We start from the raw sequence: 19,088 nt of genomic DNA, 5'->3' as shown, positions 1-19,088 counted from the left end.
AAGAATGGAATGTGGTTGCAAGTGGAATTGTAGTGTAGCCAAGTACTCCAAAATCAGTCATTAGTCATTAGGGTTTGACAATGAAGAAAGCATCTCCTTAAATAGAAGACACAATAAGAAATGGAGGGTTAAGATTGAGAGGTGTAAAAAGAGAGGTCGGCTAGGATTAGAGGGTAGGTATAAGAAATACCAAAATAATGAAAGAGGTAGGTAGTGTAGGAAATAAGAGATGAATGACATGTGTCATGTGTAGAAAAAGATAATGAATTAATTAAATAAATAAAGATTTATTTAATTAATAGAAGAAGTAGGATAATTAAATAAATAAGATATTTATTTAATTTAGGAAAGGGATAATTTAAATAAATAAATGTATTTATTTAAATGAGAAATAAGGCTAGAAGAGGATAAATGAATTAATTAAATAAAAATTTATTTAATTAATAGAAGAAATAGGCTTAGATAATTAAATAAATAAAATATTTATTTAATTAGACATGACAATTTTAGGTGTCTACAGCAGTCAATGCCTAATGTAGATCCGCTTAAGTTCCTTCCTTCTGCACACACACAATGCAGGAATCAATCCTCTTATCTCATCTAGTCTAGCAAGAATCACATATCTTTTCACTTAGATACACACACACCATTTGCCAACAACCTCAAAATGAAACACAACATCGACCTCATAGGAAACAGATAGGTCAGTAGCATAAACCCTAAACCCTAAACATTTAGGTTAAGCAATTCAGATGGTTCAATCCTGGCCATTGAACACTTTGCATTTGAATACAAAAGTCTTCAACATATCTCAAGACATTCTCCATCATTCATTCTTCACCGCTTTCATGGCGGCTTGTAACCCATCACGCATTCTCCACCGTTTACAGAGACTTTGCATATTCCCAAGGTAGATAGGATCGATCTCCTTCATGCAAGATCCTTCACACGCTCAAGTTGATGTGGCAACATGATTGGATCTTCATTAAAATGCTAACTCATCACACAATGTCATCGGTTGAGTCACACAGGCTTGGAATACTTCAACCGAAAACCCTTAAGCTAAGACTACCAATCGGTAGTCATATCATGTTAAGTCTTCATAGAGAACATTCCATATGTTGGTTCACATTTCATCATACCGGTTCTCTTGGACAAACATACCACTTCACCTATTGCTCAATATACCGGTTTATACCACTATACCGGTTCACTTTGCCAATTGTTTAGCTTCAATATACCTGTTCACTTCTTTGTACATATACTAGTTCACCACATTGTACCAGTTCACATTTCAGCATATTGTCAATTCACTCTCCAACATATTGATATCAATGACAACATAATATCATCATGTCAACATACTCAGCACAAATGCCAACAATCTCCCCCTTTGGCATTGATGGCAATATACAAAGATCTCTCTTTCTGCGTCACATCTTCTCCCCATTGCTGCGGATATCTTCTCTGCTTCACATCTTCTCCCCCTTTGGAAATAATGCCAAAGTGGAGGCACAAGCTTTCCTGTTCCACTATGCTGCTCCCCATGAGGAGTAGCATCCTTCAACACATCAATCCGGAAAAATTTGGACACTACAATACCTGACTGATGTGGAGTACATACTTTCAATTCACCTCTTGAAGGGGAAACACCCCTAATTCACCTCTTAAATAGGTAAATGAAGCCTTTGGTAGAGGCTTGGTGAATATATCTACTAACTGCTTCCAACACAACCTCCTTGTTCTGAACCTTCTCCCTCAAGAAATGATACTTGAGCTCAAAGTGCTTGGTTCTAGCATGCAAAACCGGATTCTTGGAAATGTTAATTGCACTTGTATTGTCACAAAATATGCTTACCGGTTCAGATATAGGAACTTTGAAGTCATTCAATACATGCTTCATCCAAATAGTCTGGGTGTAGTTCATAAAAGCTACAACATACTCTGCTTCTGCTATAGACTGAGAGATACAACTCTAGTTTTTACTCATCCATGAGACCAGTCTACCACCGAGAAAGAATGCACCACTGGTTGTGCTCTTTCGATCATCTACATTACTAGCCCAATCAGCATCTGTGAACACTTTCAGGTTGAAATAATTATTGTATGGATACCATAACCCATAATCAATAGTTCCCTTCAGATATCTAAGAATCCGCTTGACTACTACCAAGTGGGATTCTCTAGGGCTTTGCTGAAACCGAGCGGTAATATCCACTGCATGTGCAATGTCTAGTCTGCTATGCACTACATAATGCAACTTACCAATCATTGATCGGTAATCCTTCTCATTTACCACCGCTGAGTCATCTTCTTTTGATAGCTTACAACTAGTTTACTATCTTCCATGCCAAAGGTCTTCAACACCTCTTTGACATACTTGGACTGAGTAATAAAGATTCCATCTTTCATTTGTTGAATCTGTAGTCCAATGAAGAACTTAATCTCCCCTATGAGTGACATTTCAAACTCCTTTTTCATCTCATCAGCAAATTCATGACTCATCTTGTCATCACCTTCAAAGATGATGTCATCAACAAATACTTCACAGATTAGAATCTGATCTCCTTCTAATTTCAAGTAGATATTACTATCTTCACTTGTTCTTTCAAATCCAATCTTCACAAGATGGGAGTGCAAGCATTCATACCATGCTCTAGGTGTCTGCTTCAGTCCATACAAGGCTTTATGTAGCATACATACCATGTCACTATCTTCTGATAGGGCAAACCCATCCGGTTTCTCTATATACACCTCCTCTTCAAGTATTCCATTTAGGAATGCAGATTTTACATCCATTTGGTATACCTTGAATCCTTTAAAATCTACATATGCAAGAAGCATACAAACTCCTTCCAATCTGGCTACTGGGGCAAAGGTTTCTCCATAGTCTTCTCCTTCTTCTTGGGCATATCCTTTACATCCTAGTCTAGCTTTGTTCCCTACCATTGTGCCATCCTCATTCAACTTGTTTCTAAAAACCCATTTGGTACCAATGACATTTTTATGCTCCGATCTGGATACCAAAGACCATGTACCATTCTTCTCTATCTGGTCAAGTTCCTCCTCCATTGCCTTGATCTAGTCTTCATCTTTATGTGCCTCTTTGAATGATTTAGGCTCAAATTCATAGATCATACAAGAATTCTCTCTGACCTTTCTTCTTGTAAGGATTCCTGCATCCTTATCTCCTATGATCTGCTTTGGATCATGATTCAGTTTGACATATCAAGGAATTCTCTTGACTGATTCCTCCTGCTTTTCTTCTTCATCCTCATCTTCATCAGCATCAGCATCTACCGGTGTAGGAACACTATTACCGGTACTTGGCTAATTAGCAACCGGTTCCCAAAAGGTTACTACTGGTTCATCTCTTACTTGCTTACTGTCAGTTTCCCTAGGTTTTCCAGAATTTTCATCAACTCTAACATTGATGCTTTCAACAATTCTATGAGTCCTATTGTTGAAACATTTGAGAGCTTTGGTGGAATATCCTAGGAAGATTCCTTCATCACATTTTGCATCGAACTTTCTCTGATGTTCACTTCTCTTGATATAACATCTGCTACCAAACATTCTAAAGTAGCTTACCACTAGTGTCTTACTAGTCCAATACTCATAAGAAGTCTTATCCTTTCCTTTCTTGATGAGTACCCAGTTCATTGTGTATACTGCAGTGCTCACTGCTTCTCTCCAAAAGGTGTGAGCAACTTTTCCTTGGATCAACATAGTTCTAGTTGCTTCAACCACAATCCAGTTGTTTCTCTCTGCTAAGTCATTCTGTTGTGGAGTCCGAGGGGCAGACAGTTGCCTCTTGATACCATTCTCTTCACAATATTGGTTGAATTCACCGGAAGTGAATTCCCTCCTTGATCAGTTCTAAGGCATTTGATTCTTCTACTGCTTTCCTTTTCTACCAATGCTCTGAAAGCTTTGAACTTTCCAAAGGCTTCAGACTTGTCCTTCAAGAAGGTGACCCACATCATTCTTGAGAAATCATCTGTAAGAATCATAAAATACCTATCTCCCTGCACACTCCTAGTTTTCATAGGACCACACAAATTAGTATGCACAAGATCAAGTAAGTTGTCAGCTATGAAGGGTTTACCTTTGAAATTTGAGGAAGACATTTTCCCTAGTTGACATTCTCTGCACAAAGGATTTTCTGGTTTCCTCAGCACTGGCAATCCTCTGACTGCCTTGGTCTTACTGGCCTTCCAATGTTATCAAAGTTTACATGGTAGAGTCTCCTATGCCATATCCAGCTATCATCAAATTTAGCCATAAGACATGTACTTACATTTGCATTCAACTGAAATAAGTTACCTTTGGTCTGCATACCGGTGGTCATCAATTCACCATTCTTTCCTTTGATTTTGCATGCTCCATTTTTGAATTCCAGAGTGAGTCCACTGTCATTCAGCTAGGCAACACTCAATAGATTGTGTCTGAGACCTTCCACCCAATACACATTGTCAACACTGCTCTTTCCATTTAGAGAGATGGACCCTCTTCCTTTAACCATACATGGTGCATCATTACCAAAGCGAACCACACCACCATCATAATCTTCCAAAGGTAGAAACTTGCTCTGGTCACCAGTCATATGGTGAGAACAACCATTGTCAATAATCAACTCATTGGAATTATCAAAGCGGGAGACAAGAGCCTTCTTGTCTGACACATCTTCCTTTACTGCAACAAACACAATATCTTCATTCTCTTCATCTTCTGATTCCTCATCTGTGACACCTTCATCAACTACAACAAAACAGTTTCTCTGGTTCCATCCTTTGAATTTATTGAACCTCTCTGATTTGTCCTTGTTGTCACCAATAGGATAGTTTATAGCAATATGTCCTATCCAATTACAAGAAAAGAATTTCAAAGGGAGCTTACCTCTGTATTTACCGGTTCCTTTAGGAATTTTTTTGGCAAGAAGAGCTTCAAATTCCATCAGGATCTCCTCATCATCCATTTCTCTGCTCTATCTTGGTTCACCACTGGTGCTTGCTTCTTTTCCTTTTCTGGATGGTACAATAGAAGCTCTAAAAGTTGATTCAGTCTTTTGAACACTGCCATCAAAACTATTTAGCTCATAGGCTGCCAACTTTGCAATGATGGAGTTTAGGGATACCTTAGTCTTGTCTATTGATCTCAACTCCTAAATAGAAGCAACCCTTATTGCATAGACCGGTAATAAGGATCTCAGAACTTTTCTTACCACAGTGGAATCTTCCATTTTACCACCTGCGCTCTTGATATCTCCAACAACAGTTTTGATCCTTATTCCATATTGTTGAATGGTCTCACCTTCAACCATCCACATATCTTCAAACTTCCCTCTAAGGCTTTCTTCCTTAGCTTGTTTTACATGCTCATCACCACCATAGATATTCTCAAGAGTGTCCCATACTTCTTTGGGATTATCTTTATCCTAGACATCAATAAACTCAATGTTAGATAAGCTACTGATTAGGGCTTCCATGACTTGCCCATTCTCTTGTATTTCTCTCTGTTGATCATTGGTGAGAGTACCGGTAGGGATAAAAAAAACATTCTCAATATAGCTCCAGTGTTGAGCACCCATGCTTCTGATGTAAAACTTCATTCTGTCCTTCCAAATTTTGAAGTTATCTCTATTGAACTTTGGACCTTCTCTCTTCATCATTACAATAGGATCTTTCCCTCAAGAAATTAAGCTTACAACACAGAGGACCTAGAAGATGCTCTGATACCAATTGATAACTCAATGATGAACAATAAGTACCAAACCGGTACCAAGAGGGGTGGGTGAATCAGTACAGTCACAAAATCTTTTTCCAAACTAGTTTGACTGCAAACACTACAAATGTCTAACAGACAGTAACACCGGTCTGAAACAAAGTGCAACCAGTAAAGCTAAGAATAACTATGACAAGCCTTAACCGGTTGATCACTTAGCTTTCCACTCAACTTAATACTACACTTCCATTTCACCCTTATGCATGAATAGGTAATCTATCATCAAAAATATAATAACAACTACCTCAGCATGATTTACCTTCAGACACAAGTCACTTAAATCATCACATGAAAAATACTACACATGACACACAGATTTTTCATGTGGAAACCCAACTGGGAAAAACCATAGTGAGGATGAATACCCACAAGCTTCTTTTGAACTCTGTAGAAGTTCGCTCTGTTAGGAGCCTAGTCCGGTTAAAGACTGTTACAACATGTTCTGCTAGGAACCGATCCTGTTAGAGATCACCCGGTTAAGGGATGGCTAAATACCCGGTTAAGGGTTAAACCCTATTAGAGGTTACCTTGTTAGAGGATTTCAAGAACTCAATTAGTTTGAGTCACCCTGTTAAAGGATTTACAGCAAGCTAATTAAAGCTACCCGGTTAAGGGATTTTCCAACTGTTGAAGTGGTTAAAGATCAACAGGTATTACAATGATCTAATAATAGCACTCAATGCCTAATGTAGGTCTGCTTAAGTTCCTTCCTTCTGCACACACATAATGCAAGAATCAATCCTCTTATCTCATCTGGTCTGGCAAGAATCTCATATATTTTCACTTAGATACACACACACCATTTGCCAACAACCTCATAATGAAACACAACATCGACCTTATAGGAAATAGATAGGTCGGTAGCATAAACCCTAAACCCTAAACATTTAGGTTAAGCAATTCAGGCGGTTCAATCCTGTCCATTGAACACTTTGCATTTGAATACAAAATTCTTGAACATATCTCAAGACATTCTCCATCGTTCATTCTTCACCGCTTTCATGGAGGCTTGTAACCCATCACACGTTCTCCACCGTTTATAGAGACTTCGCATATTCCCGAGGTAGATAGGATCGATCTCCTTCATGCAAGATCCTTCACGGGCTCAAGATGGCATGGCAACATGATCGAATCTTCATTAAAATGCTAACTCGTCACACAATTTTATCGGTTGAGTCACACAGGCTTGGAATACTTCAACCAGAAACCCTTAAGCTAAGACTACCAACCAGTAGTCATATCATGTTAAGTCTTCATAGAGAACATTCCATATGATGGTTCACATTTCATCATACCAGTTCTCTTGGACAAACATATCACTTCACCTATTGCTCAATATACCGGTTTATACCACTATACCGGTTCACTTTGCCAACTGTTTAGCTTCAATATACCTGTTCATTTCTTTGCACATATACTGGTTCACCACATTGTACCGGTTCACATTTCAACATATTGCCAGTTCACTCTCCAACATATTGACATCAATGACAACATACTATCATCATGTCAACATACTCAGCACAAATGCCAACATGGTGTGTACCTCTTCCTAAGGGATTGGATATTATTTCATTTTGTTCTTGTGTTTCTCTATTAGGAAATTCAAATTTACTTCATATTAGTTTTTAGATTTACATCATTTCTTTAGATTTGCATTCTAATTGTGATTCAAAGAATTTTCATTATAAAAATGAGGACTGAATAAGGGCTATGATGAACTGTCGCCCTTGAAACCGAGCAGTTTTGAAAGTCTCTGAGCCCCAGGAGGTCTTGCACCTCCTACTCCCTCTGATGGTTCCCTAGGTGGTCCCATCGCCTCACCACTCTCTATCCTTTGTATCCTTTTCATACCATGCAATCTCATCCTAAAGTTCTGTACACTCTAGCTTGTGAGAACCGTAGCCTCATATAGCTCTCTATAACTATAAGCTATCTCTTGAGCAACCCTAAAGACAAAGTCCATCCTAACACCAACATCCCCTTGCTAAGTGTCCCTGGCCTACTCTATAGCCTCATATGGCCTATTGTATTACTGAATAATGATGTCTCTCTCCACCAGAGTTCATCTTATAGCATTACCATTGATAAGGACAACAATTATAAGAGGGTCATATTAATTTTGAATCTCCTTAGGCTGTAACTCATCTTGTGAGAACACAATTTGATCTTTAGGCACTTTCATATAATCAATCAAAGAATTCATATTATTAGGTGTCAATGCAAGTAGAACATCTAAGTTATTTAAATCATCTTGTAACATTCCATGATCTGTGTAGATGAAGTTTGAATCCCAAAGACATATCTTGGTAAGAGTGGTTTACGATAAAGGAATTCATCAAGATCCTCATCGAGTTCTTCCATACTAAAAGAATAATCATCATACACAAAAGGATTATCATAGGTTTGAATGTATTGCAAGTAAAAATCCAACATTGTTGAAAAGAAAAGATAACTTTTGAAATGAAAAATACATACAAATATCAACACATGCAATGCATAAAAAATTTGTTTTATGACATTAATGACCATGCAATGATAAGATCTAATGAGAAAATGCAATACAAGAGGGTTAGGTTCACCAAAATGTTTGGTGTTAAAAACAAACTAAGTAACATTGGGACCAAGATCCACTTTCACACTAACATTGGAATATGAAATTACCTAGAGGAGTGATTGCCCTTGACTAATTCTTGTGAAAGAGAGTAAAAAGGTACTTCTATTCCTTTGTTGCTATGGAAGTGAATATACTATGGAGAAATCATTGGGAGATTGCAAAATTATAATCAAAGTATGAGGGAAATGAATGATAAATCTACTATAATATATTACTAAAACTATAGAACAAGAGAAATAGGAGGAGAGTTTGACTATGCACCTATGATTGAAATTTGATGTTGATTTGGTAGGAATAGGGCACCAGAATTCCTTTCTCTTTTGAGGTTGAGTTGTTGTTAGAAGATCAAGATCTTGATACTGTCTGAGTGCCAACAATGAAAACTAATGCAAAATTTTGAGGACTAGGGCACCCCAAGGCCATGGTCCTTAAAAAGTAGATTCAAATTACAAGAAAATACCAGTACCACCTTCTTGATGCTTTTTGAGGTCTTTTAGCTTTGTTGGGTACTTGTAACTACACCTGCAAGATAGAAAATGGTATGGTGGTGGCAATATAGGGGTTTATCTTGGTAAACCCCCTATTTTGGTGGAATCCACCTCCATAAATAGCTGATATTGTAATTAGAAAAGTGTGTTCTCTTGAATCTTAAGTGTTCGACTAAGATTGTTATGAGCTAAAATGTCTAAAATGCAAACTAGAGTCCTAATCAAACGTGTTAGAGTAAACCCTAAATGTCATCATAATGTTTTTTTTGTTTTTGTTTTGTATTTTGGATGCAATGCAACTAAATGGTATAACTTATGTTTTTACTTTTTTGAGATTTTTGGGAGAAAATATATGGACAAATGCACCTAATTTTGGAGTTTTATGGAATCTTGGAAAATGACCTAGATGCAAATTAAGGATAATGAATGCACCTATGTTTTTGTGGTTTTCAAAATTTTGGAAAAAGTAATCAATGCAATCTATGGAAGATCATGCACCTATATTTTTATATTTTTTGAGATTTTGGAATCTTTGAGAGTACAAACCTAAAGAAGTGACCTTGAGGAATTGTAATGAAGTCGAGACCTTTGAAGGACAAAGGGACAAGATTATAAAAACATTGTGCCCATAGCTATTTGATGAGCTAGTATTTTTACTTGATAGTGATTGATAATGAACATAAATTTTGACAAGGTGTTTGACTTCTTTGACAATAATACAAGGTTTAATCCAAAAATTTGACATTTCTAGGGTTTTCAAAAAATTGATTTTATGGTCTAAGTGCAAAATCAAGACTCACACTAAAGTAATAATATGTCCTAAAATTAGAATGGTAAAAGATGATAGAAATAGATTAATATGAAAACTTTGGAATTGGACTATGGGATGTTCTAAATGCAAAATTGTAAAAGTTAAGATAATGCCTGGTTCTACGACTTAGGGATATGAAATTATGCAAAAGCTTATCTTAAAATAATTGTGTGATTGGAAAGATAGAGAGAGTGATGACCATACAATACTTATGCTAATATGATCCTATAAGCTAGGGAAAAATATGATCATGTAAAAGCTTATCCTAAGATATTTATGGAATCAATGCAAAGATGAACCTAAGACTTAGGATAAGGGTAAAATATACTAAGCTTATATAAAATGACATGAGGCAAATAGAGATGAACCTATATTTATGCAAATTTAATCTCTAAATGGTATGAGACAATATGGAAATGATTTAGGATGAATATGCAAGGCTAAAATGGATCATATGTGGGTATGTGCACAAAGATGGTGGTCGGAAAAGTGGACACCACCCAAAAAAAAAATGGAAAAACAAGTAGCGCGTACGCGGTTCTAAAATTTGAAATGATCACGTACGCACTTAGGTTTGTTGTTCCTGAGCCTAGAAAAGGTAGCGCGTATGCGCTACCTCTAGGAAAATGAGCTCGTACATGCTACTTATAAGAAAATGAGCACGTACGCACTAATAATCCCTAAAGAACCACGTACGCAGTACCTGTCAAAAAAAGTTTTTTAAAAAAACTGGGTCTTATTTTCTCGTGAAAGGCGCATTTTTATTTTGGTTTTTCTTCATTTTCTCTTCTAAACTGCAAACAGGGTGCTAGATTTCTCCTCCAGACACTATGGATCAAGGTTAGTTTTTGTTAATTTTTGTCTTTCTTTCCCGTTTGTTCAATTTGTTTTACATTTTGAATTTAATTTCATTAATTTTGATTAGGTTTTTTCATTTTTTGTTTCAAAAACCAGATTCTTCTAATCCACAACAAGAAAAACCAAATGCACCTCCTGAAAACCCACAAGATACACCCCCAATTCCTCCATTTGACCGCACACCTGAAACACAAGAGCAATTAATTAATCAGTTAGGAAAAAATATGTCTAAAATTAATAGATTGATTGATAAATTGAAAACATCCAAACTTGAGCATCATCAATCCCTCGCCACTAGCCTAGAAACATTAGCTAGTGGTGCCATAGCTATGTCCACACAAATTACCAAATGGGGAAACTTTAGGGATAGGTGTCATCAATTATATGTCGATGGGTTATCATACGAGGGAGTCAAAAACAAAAATATTAGTAAACAAGAAATATGTGCCCTTTTCGTTGATCCCAAAATTGGTCAGTCGTTACCTCTTAATGCAAAGAGGTTTCCCATACATTGGTGTACCAATGTGCAGATGAAGAATCTTTTTTGGCAGAGGTGGTGGATGGTCTTTGATGATCCACCATGTAATAATTATGAGGTTCCATTTTATTTTTTGAGAAAAGTATATTGTGAGTTTGTGCTCAATGTGCGTCCAAACTATTTTGACATGAGAGAGTTCCATGGTAGAGGTGGTGGCTTTGCCCAAGATAGACCTGGAGCCCGTAGGCGATTACCCATAGAGAGTCATCGCCCCCTAGCACCCAAACCCAAGGTGCATCAGGTTGTCCCAGTAGAGCTGAAAGAGTTGATGCAGCTATAGCCTCTTCAGGCGGCCACAACATTGACTAGTGCCATCATCCAGCATGGGACATCGTTAGCACACCCTATTGTACTGGATGATGAGCCATTAGTTTCTCCAGGTGACTACAGAGAGCCCATCCAACATATGTGTGTCAGTTGCTCAGGGATAGATGATGTGACTGGTGCAGATGGGTCCACATCTCATCCGTGCATGATTTGTGTGAGTAGATGTCAGGCCTGCATGGCTAAGGATTTCGTGCTGACAGATGAGTTTATGGACATGGTGTTTGCCCATCAACGATAGACACAGGTATGTTGATTTGAATTCATAGCATTTTATTTATCAGTCACTTTAAATTTGTAATTACATAAATGAATTTTCATGTATACATCGATTTAAATTGAGACAAATAATATGCATTTTAGGATGCAGCAGCGGTATCCCATACTCCTCCCCTACTTACTACAGCTGCAACTTCAATGCTTGAGGTATAAATTTTGTAACATGTTAAAATGGAATAGTACACTTTGAAATAAAAAAAAATACAAGATATATTAACTATCTTTAATGCTTGGTCCAATTTTTGGTTTGTAGGTGTTGACAGGGGACTAAATGTCCCAGATTGATGACATCACGCTCTCAGCGGTCGATTTTGGCCTACAAGGCTATACGGTATCATATTTTGTACAACCATTTTTATGTATTGTTTTGATGGAATATGGAAGTCATTTCTTTTTATATTTTTAAAATTATGTTTAATATATTATCTGTACTAATATCTCATGTTAATTTTTTTTTTTTAGGGTACCCCCTCCATGTCTAGGGCTCGTTCTAAGAAAAATAATTCCTTGAAGACGCCAAAACATGGGAAGAAGGTAATTGAACACATTTTTAGTTGTACAATTGTTTGAAAATGTTCAAATCAAGTATTTGTTGGGGTTTGTAGATTGATTAGTGGTTTTTGTCTATTTTACATGTACAATGGCCATTGAGCTATGTGGATTTGTTGAATGCACCTAATTCACCCATGGATCAAGAGAGGGCGGAGGTATGTATCTCTACTTTATTTGTTTGATTTCATGATTATATGCACGTGTACATGTGAACTTGTGATATATTATAATCTTATAATTTTTTCATACAGGAAATATCAATAGCTATTTCATCAATGGTGAACCCTCCTCCATGCACTGGAGTAGCATCTCAGGATCCGATACACTTTTGTTTGATATATTACATTAATTGTTTTTAACCTACAATACTTATCATTATATTAATTGTATTTAATCTTTGATCATTTTTTGTATAGGTAATAGTGACAGTTTCTCCATCGATGGTGAGCCATCCTCAGTCCATTGGAGAAGCATCTCAGGAACGGGTACGTCATTGTTCTCTATATTATAGCTTTAAAGTTTTTTTGATATATTTATGTTAGTACATTGTATTAATTGTACATTTAATCTATAATAGACCCCTTGGCGGTACAACCATAACGTGGATTCTTTTAAGTATGTCTTCAAGAAAATTCCTAAGAGTGACAAGGAGAGGAGAGTAAAGACATTAGCTCCTAGATCAGCCGTTGAGGTAATCTACATTTCAATTGCAAAGGAATTATAGTTAAATGCATAGTTATATTGTTAATTGTGAACTATTTTCTACAAAAGAATTCTAAATTGGCTTTTGAATTGTGGTTTTACAGCCATCTACAGAGCCGTGTACTGCATCAAAGAGGCTTGATTTTGATGATCCACCACAAGTTTAGGATCATATAGTGTTATTTTTGGTCATAGAATGACCAATACATGTAGATATATTCTACATTTTTATTTTATATCAATTTGGACATGGCATTTGCCACATTTTTGTAATACTTGTATTGACTTGGCAGACATGCCTTTTTTTGATATATATAAATGTTGATATTCGATCCAATAAATGTGTATTGAGTTCATTATTTTGTATTCATTGTATTTTGTGGTTGTCCTTTCATAAATTTAATTGATCATTTGCCTATGTAATCAACAATATGAATATAAACAACAAAAATATATGATATAAAACATTGCAATCATGGAATATGATTTGATAAAATTTCTAAAATGTTGAATTAACCCTACAAAACTCGTTGTATTCAATTCATTATCGTGTATTCACTGTATTTGGTGGCTGCCCTTTTATAAATTTAAAGGAATATTTGCATATGTAATCAACGATATGAATATAAACAACAAAAATTGACAATATGAATATAAACAACAATATGTGTTTGGTGCGAGAGCACCCTCACACTCGCAATGGTCAAATTTTGGTTGTCATTTGCACAAACCGACCTCACAAGTGTGTCTAGGTGGGTAGTTTTACGCTAGGTATGCTCCTATCATGCATCCCAAAGCATCGAAACGTCGAGAGTCATACCCTACCGTGGCGATCTCTCAAGTGCACTGAGTCCAAAAAATTGTCAAACTTTGACGGACTATTTCTTCCAATCCAAGACACATATGATCGATATCTTTGAACCTATGGGGTTGCACGAGGCTCCTCTACAATGACCTATCTCATTTTTTGATGGCTCAGAGCCATTTTCAATTGGTAGCATTTTTTCGCCTACTGCAAAAACCGTCAGTTGCATGCAATGCAAAGTTGCAAGATTGGCTAGAATTGATTCAATTCGCCATGTGCACAAATAGACATCACAAGCACATTTGAGTGGGAATTTTTAAGCTAGGCATTCCCCTATCATGCATCCCAAAGTGCTGGAACGTCGAGAGTCATACCCTACCGGGGCGATCTCTCAAGTGCCCCAAGTCCAAAAGATTGTCAAAATTTGATGGAATGTTTCTTCCAAACCAGGACACATATGATCAATCTGTTTGAACCTATGGGGTTGCATGAGGCTCCTCTACAATGGCCTATTTTAGTTTTTGATGACTCAAAGCCATTTTCAATTGGTAGTATTTTTTTTCCTGCTGCAAAAACCGTCAGTTGCAGGATTGGCTAGAATTGATTTGGTTCGTTGTGTGCACAAAATGACGACACGAGCACATCTGGGTGGGTAGGTTTATGCTAGGAATTCCCATGTCATGCATCCCAAAGTGTCAGAATGTCAATTCATACCCTACTAGGGCGATCTCTCAAGTGCCCTGAGTCCAAAAAATTGTCAAATTTTGACAGACTATTTCTTCCAATCCATGACACATAAGATCAATCTTTTTGAACTTGTGGGGTCACGTGAGGCTCCTCTACAATGGCCTATCTCTTTTTTTAATGATTTGGAGCCATTTTCAATTGGTAGCATTTTTTTTGCTTGCTGCAAAAACCGTCAGTTGCATGCAATGCAAAGTTGCAGGATTGGATAGAATTGATTCGATTCGCCATGTGCACAAACCGATGTCACGAGAACTTCCGAGTGGGTAGGTGGTCAGGTTTATGCTAAGCATGCCCCTATCATGCATCCCAAAGTGTCAGAACGTCAAGAGTCATACCCTACCAGGGCGATCTCTCAAGTGCCCTAAGTCCAAAAAATTATCAAAATTTGACAGACTGTTTCTTCCAATCTAGGACAAATATGATCGATCTATTTAAACCTGTGGGGTCATGTGAGGATCCTCTAAGATGGTATATCTCATTTTTTGATGACTCGGAGCAATTTTCAATTGGTAGCATTTTTTTTGCCTGTTGCAAAAACCATCAGTTGCATGCAATGCAAAGTTGTAGGATTGGCTAGAATTGATTTGGTTCGCCGTGTGCACAAACTAACGTCACGAGCACATATGGGTGGGTATTTTTATGCTAGGTATGCCCCTATCATGCATCCCAAAGTTCCAGAACATCGAGAGTCATACCCTACCAGTGTGATCTCTCAAGTGCCCCGAGTCCAAAAAATTATCAAAATTTGACGGACTGTTTCTTCCAATCCAGAACACATATGATCAATCAGTTTGAACCTGTGGGGTTGCATGAGGCTCCTCTACAATGTCCTATCTCATTTTTTTATGACTCGGAGCCATTTTCAATTGGTAGCATTTTTTTGCCTGCTACAAAAACCGTCAGTTGCATGCAATGCAAAGTTGCAGGATTGGCTAGAATTGATTCGGTTCGTTATGTGCACAAACCGACATCACGAGCATGTTCGAGTGGGTAGGTTTATGCTAGGCATGCCCCTGTCATGCATCCCAAAGTGTCAGAATATTGAGAGTCATACCCTATCGATGCAATGTACAAGTTGCTTGACAACGTTTTTGACAATTTTTTTGACAATAATGACATTTTTTGGTCAAATTGTATCTAGTCTCAATCTATGACTCCTATGAACCGATAATGACTCAAATAATTCTCCATGATTATACAAGAATCAAGAATGCTCATGATTGACCTTATCACATCACATATACTCAAAACATAGTCACAAAACATTGTCACATATTATTCAAAAATTTGCCTCCAAATATGGTCAAATTAGCTCTTGGCTATTTGATTATACAAAAAAATGTCTTACAAATCATCTCATGGGCTTTAATACAAATTTTGGCATTACAATATGTGTGATTCAGCTCATCGCCATTTTAATATACAAAATTTGGCATGTACATATGTACAAATCAGCTCATCGCCATTTAAATATACAAAATTATGCCCCTAAACATGTAAAAATCAACTCATGGGCATTAATATATACAAAAAATGAATATAGAACAATTCGTCGATGATATATACAAAATTCTCAAAATCATTCTACTCTGAACCATAGAATCAATCAAGTGAGCCTTTAGGATCAACTCTAACTCGTATTGTGTCAAGTATTGCCTCGTGGTCAGATTCACGAACTTGCCATAAAATATTTTTATGAGGTCTACCATGATACTTCATCAAATGAATATTTGTTGCAACAACAAGGTTAGAGAAATGAAGAATATGTCTGTGTGTTTCAAAGTCCTCAAACAACCAAAAATCAGAATTCTTGATAGGGTATCTCTGAAGCCATGTTCCTGTCATGACAACAGACCCTATTGGGTACTCAATACCCTCTTTGTCAATGATTGTGGTTGTCAATTTTCTTTTTGGCTCAACACAACGACATAAATAGTAATCCATTCCTTCTTCATTGTTCTCTTCTACAACAACAACATACACATGACCCACATTTTATAAAGTGTTAATTAATACCAAAAATAAAGTATGATGTACAACAAAATGAACCAAACAGAATACTTGCAAAAAAATAAAGTGAAAAAATCACCTAAATCCACTGATGTCTCCATCTAGCTCAATTGTAGTGCTTTGTGAATTTGATATGTATCAATGGGAACCAACGGTCTACAAGACCATTTGTCAACCCACTCTTCTGATTCACATTCTTCCCACAAACAATACATGCATGAAGAGAAAAAACATACCATCTGTCTTGTATAAATTACCAGTGAACTTGAATTTGAACTCATAAATGAGTGCATGTCACTCGATCCTGCAACTGTACAAAAATATAGAGAACTTTCAATGTTAGATTCAGTGATCAACCAAAAATATCTACGAACCATTAACGTACCTAGATTACCTAGACCCATCGTAGACTTACACCATCGCACAATTGTTTATACATCTGTCAACTCAATACCACCTTCGTACTTCAATTCTTCTCTAGCTAGGGCTCTTTTCACACATGATCCTACACCATCGTGCTCTCCCTTACCATGTCGAGCCTCAATGAAATTCCAAAAATGTTGTACACCATCCTTGTCAATCAATAAAACATCCTTGCATTCTTGAATTGTGCGGTGCAATTATCTAACCATATTAAGTGTCGGTTGTATTGTATGTTCCTTTCTCTTAATCTATCATAGAAAAATTTAAAACATCCTTGTACAAACTCTGATGAATGAGTATGATCATCACTTATGTAGAAGTGATACTCTCTTACAACCTTTCTATCCTCCTTTGTGCTATCATCTGCATGCATGAATGCTATGTGTACAAAAATAGAAACTTGTGTAGAGTGATAATACATAGATTGAACTTCATTTTGAGGTTGTAGTGTATAATTTTCAACGAAATCAATGATAGAGACAATGGTGCCAAGAGGAAATGTGTCCTTACATAACTTGAATTGCTCATCTAACCATCAAGCTCTATGTGTATGCATTATGTACTCATAAACTAGTTTCTCTTGAAATATTTTCATAAATTCAGCTACACATTTATCATTTTTCACTAGCTCACATCTCTTCAAATCTTTTCCATCTTTAACTTCATATGTGATTGTCTTGTATTTTCCGAAAGAAACTGGTTTCGTACCAATTTCATGTGTGCTCTCCAAATGTACGCATCTTGGTAAATGTTGCAAACCACCACATATAGCACAAGAACCTTCCAAACAAGGCATCTTATAATAAATGCAACCATCATGTCTATTACATAGCACACTTGAAATAAATTCTCTTACCGACTTAGGAGGTGCTTGTATATTGCATTCCTACAAAACATCATTAGTGTGCAAAGTAGAACAAATATGATGAAAAAATATCATAGTGCATGGAAAATTCAATGTGCATCCTACAACAACACGTGGTGCATACATGATTAATAAATTTTGAGAAATTCTTATTTGAGGAAACTTTTGAAGGAATCTTTCATAAAATTTAGTTTGAGTCATATCCAAATAGTGTTTGGCATGTGGATCACGATTTGTAGACCCAATTTGCCTTCTAACAACATCTCTTTGGTTGGGAGAAAATCTTGTGTTGTCATGCCAAAAAAATTTAATTAATGTTCTTAGTGCATCAACAACAACCTTGTCTTTGCGTGATAGTCTACCCGAGAATGCCCAAACAGAATTATTATTAGGTTCCTCTATTTTTTCCCACCTCTTTAATGCTTTACTTAATGTTGTTATACTAACGTTTAATGACTTACTTGTTTTGATTATCAAACGATCTTTTTTTATTTTCTTGCTCATTATGGTTGATGTAATGACACGTCGAGTAGCATTAGAATATTTAGTACGTGATTTTGAACCAATAGCTTGATATGCATCAAATAGATTTCTCACAATAGTTCTTTCACTGTTACTTTCAGATGATCTTAGTCCTAGAATTTTCATTGTCTCTCTAAAATTCAATTTTTTAATCATTTGAACAATTAATTGACATGTTGTGGTTTGATTTAAGTTTTCAAAATAGTTTTGCCATATTATTTTAACCATTCTCCTACAAGTTTGTTCATTCATTTTATTGGGCATTGGCTTCAATATATTCTCATCAATGTCAATTAGATACTTTGGTTTCCTACGAATTATTCTAGGAGGTGTTAACATCGGTGCATTATGTATATTCAATTCATCAAATAGAGAAGGTGTATGTTCATCATTTAATTGATTATTCAATGCGGTATCTTCTTCAATTGCATTAGGTTCATACAGTAAATCAAATATCTCTTCTTCAATTGCATTAGGTGTATTATGTTCGTTTGGTAAATCAAATTGAGATGTTGAGGATGACATACCTTCTTCTCCCATTGTTCTTATGTCACATAATTTCTTCATACACTGCCTTTGTCTTTCCTTTTCAGCCTCTCGTTGTTCCATCATTCCTCGCTTGTTCTTTCCCATGGTTGATATCGGTTGTCCTAAATAGAATCATATTCCATATATATGTAAACAAAAGTTCATAAACAAACAAATAATCATAAATATGCATCTTATCACTATTTTTTGGAATCAAACTATTAAACAATCACAA

The sequence above is a fragment of the Cryptomeria japonica genome, chromosome 5 (genome assembly GCF_030272615.1).
Source record: "Cryptomeria japonica chromosome 5, Sugi_1.0, whole genome shotgun sequence".
Classification (NCBI taxonomy): Eukaryota; Viridiplantae; Streptophyta; class Pinopsida; order Cupressales; family Cupressaceae; genus Cryptomeria; species Cryptomeria japonica.
The sequence above is the reverse complement of the archived record's forward strand: the minus strand, read 5'-3'. Positions refer to the sequence as shown.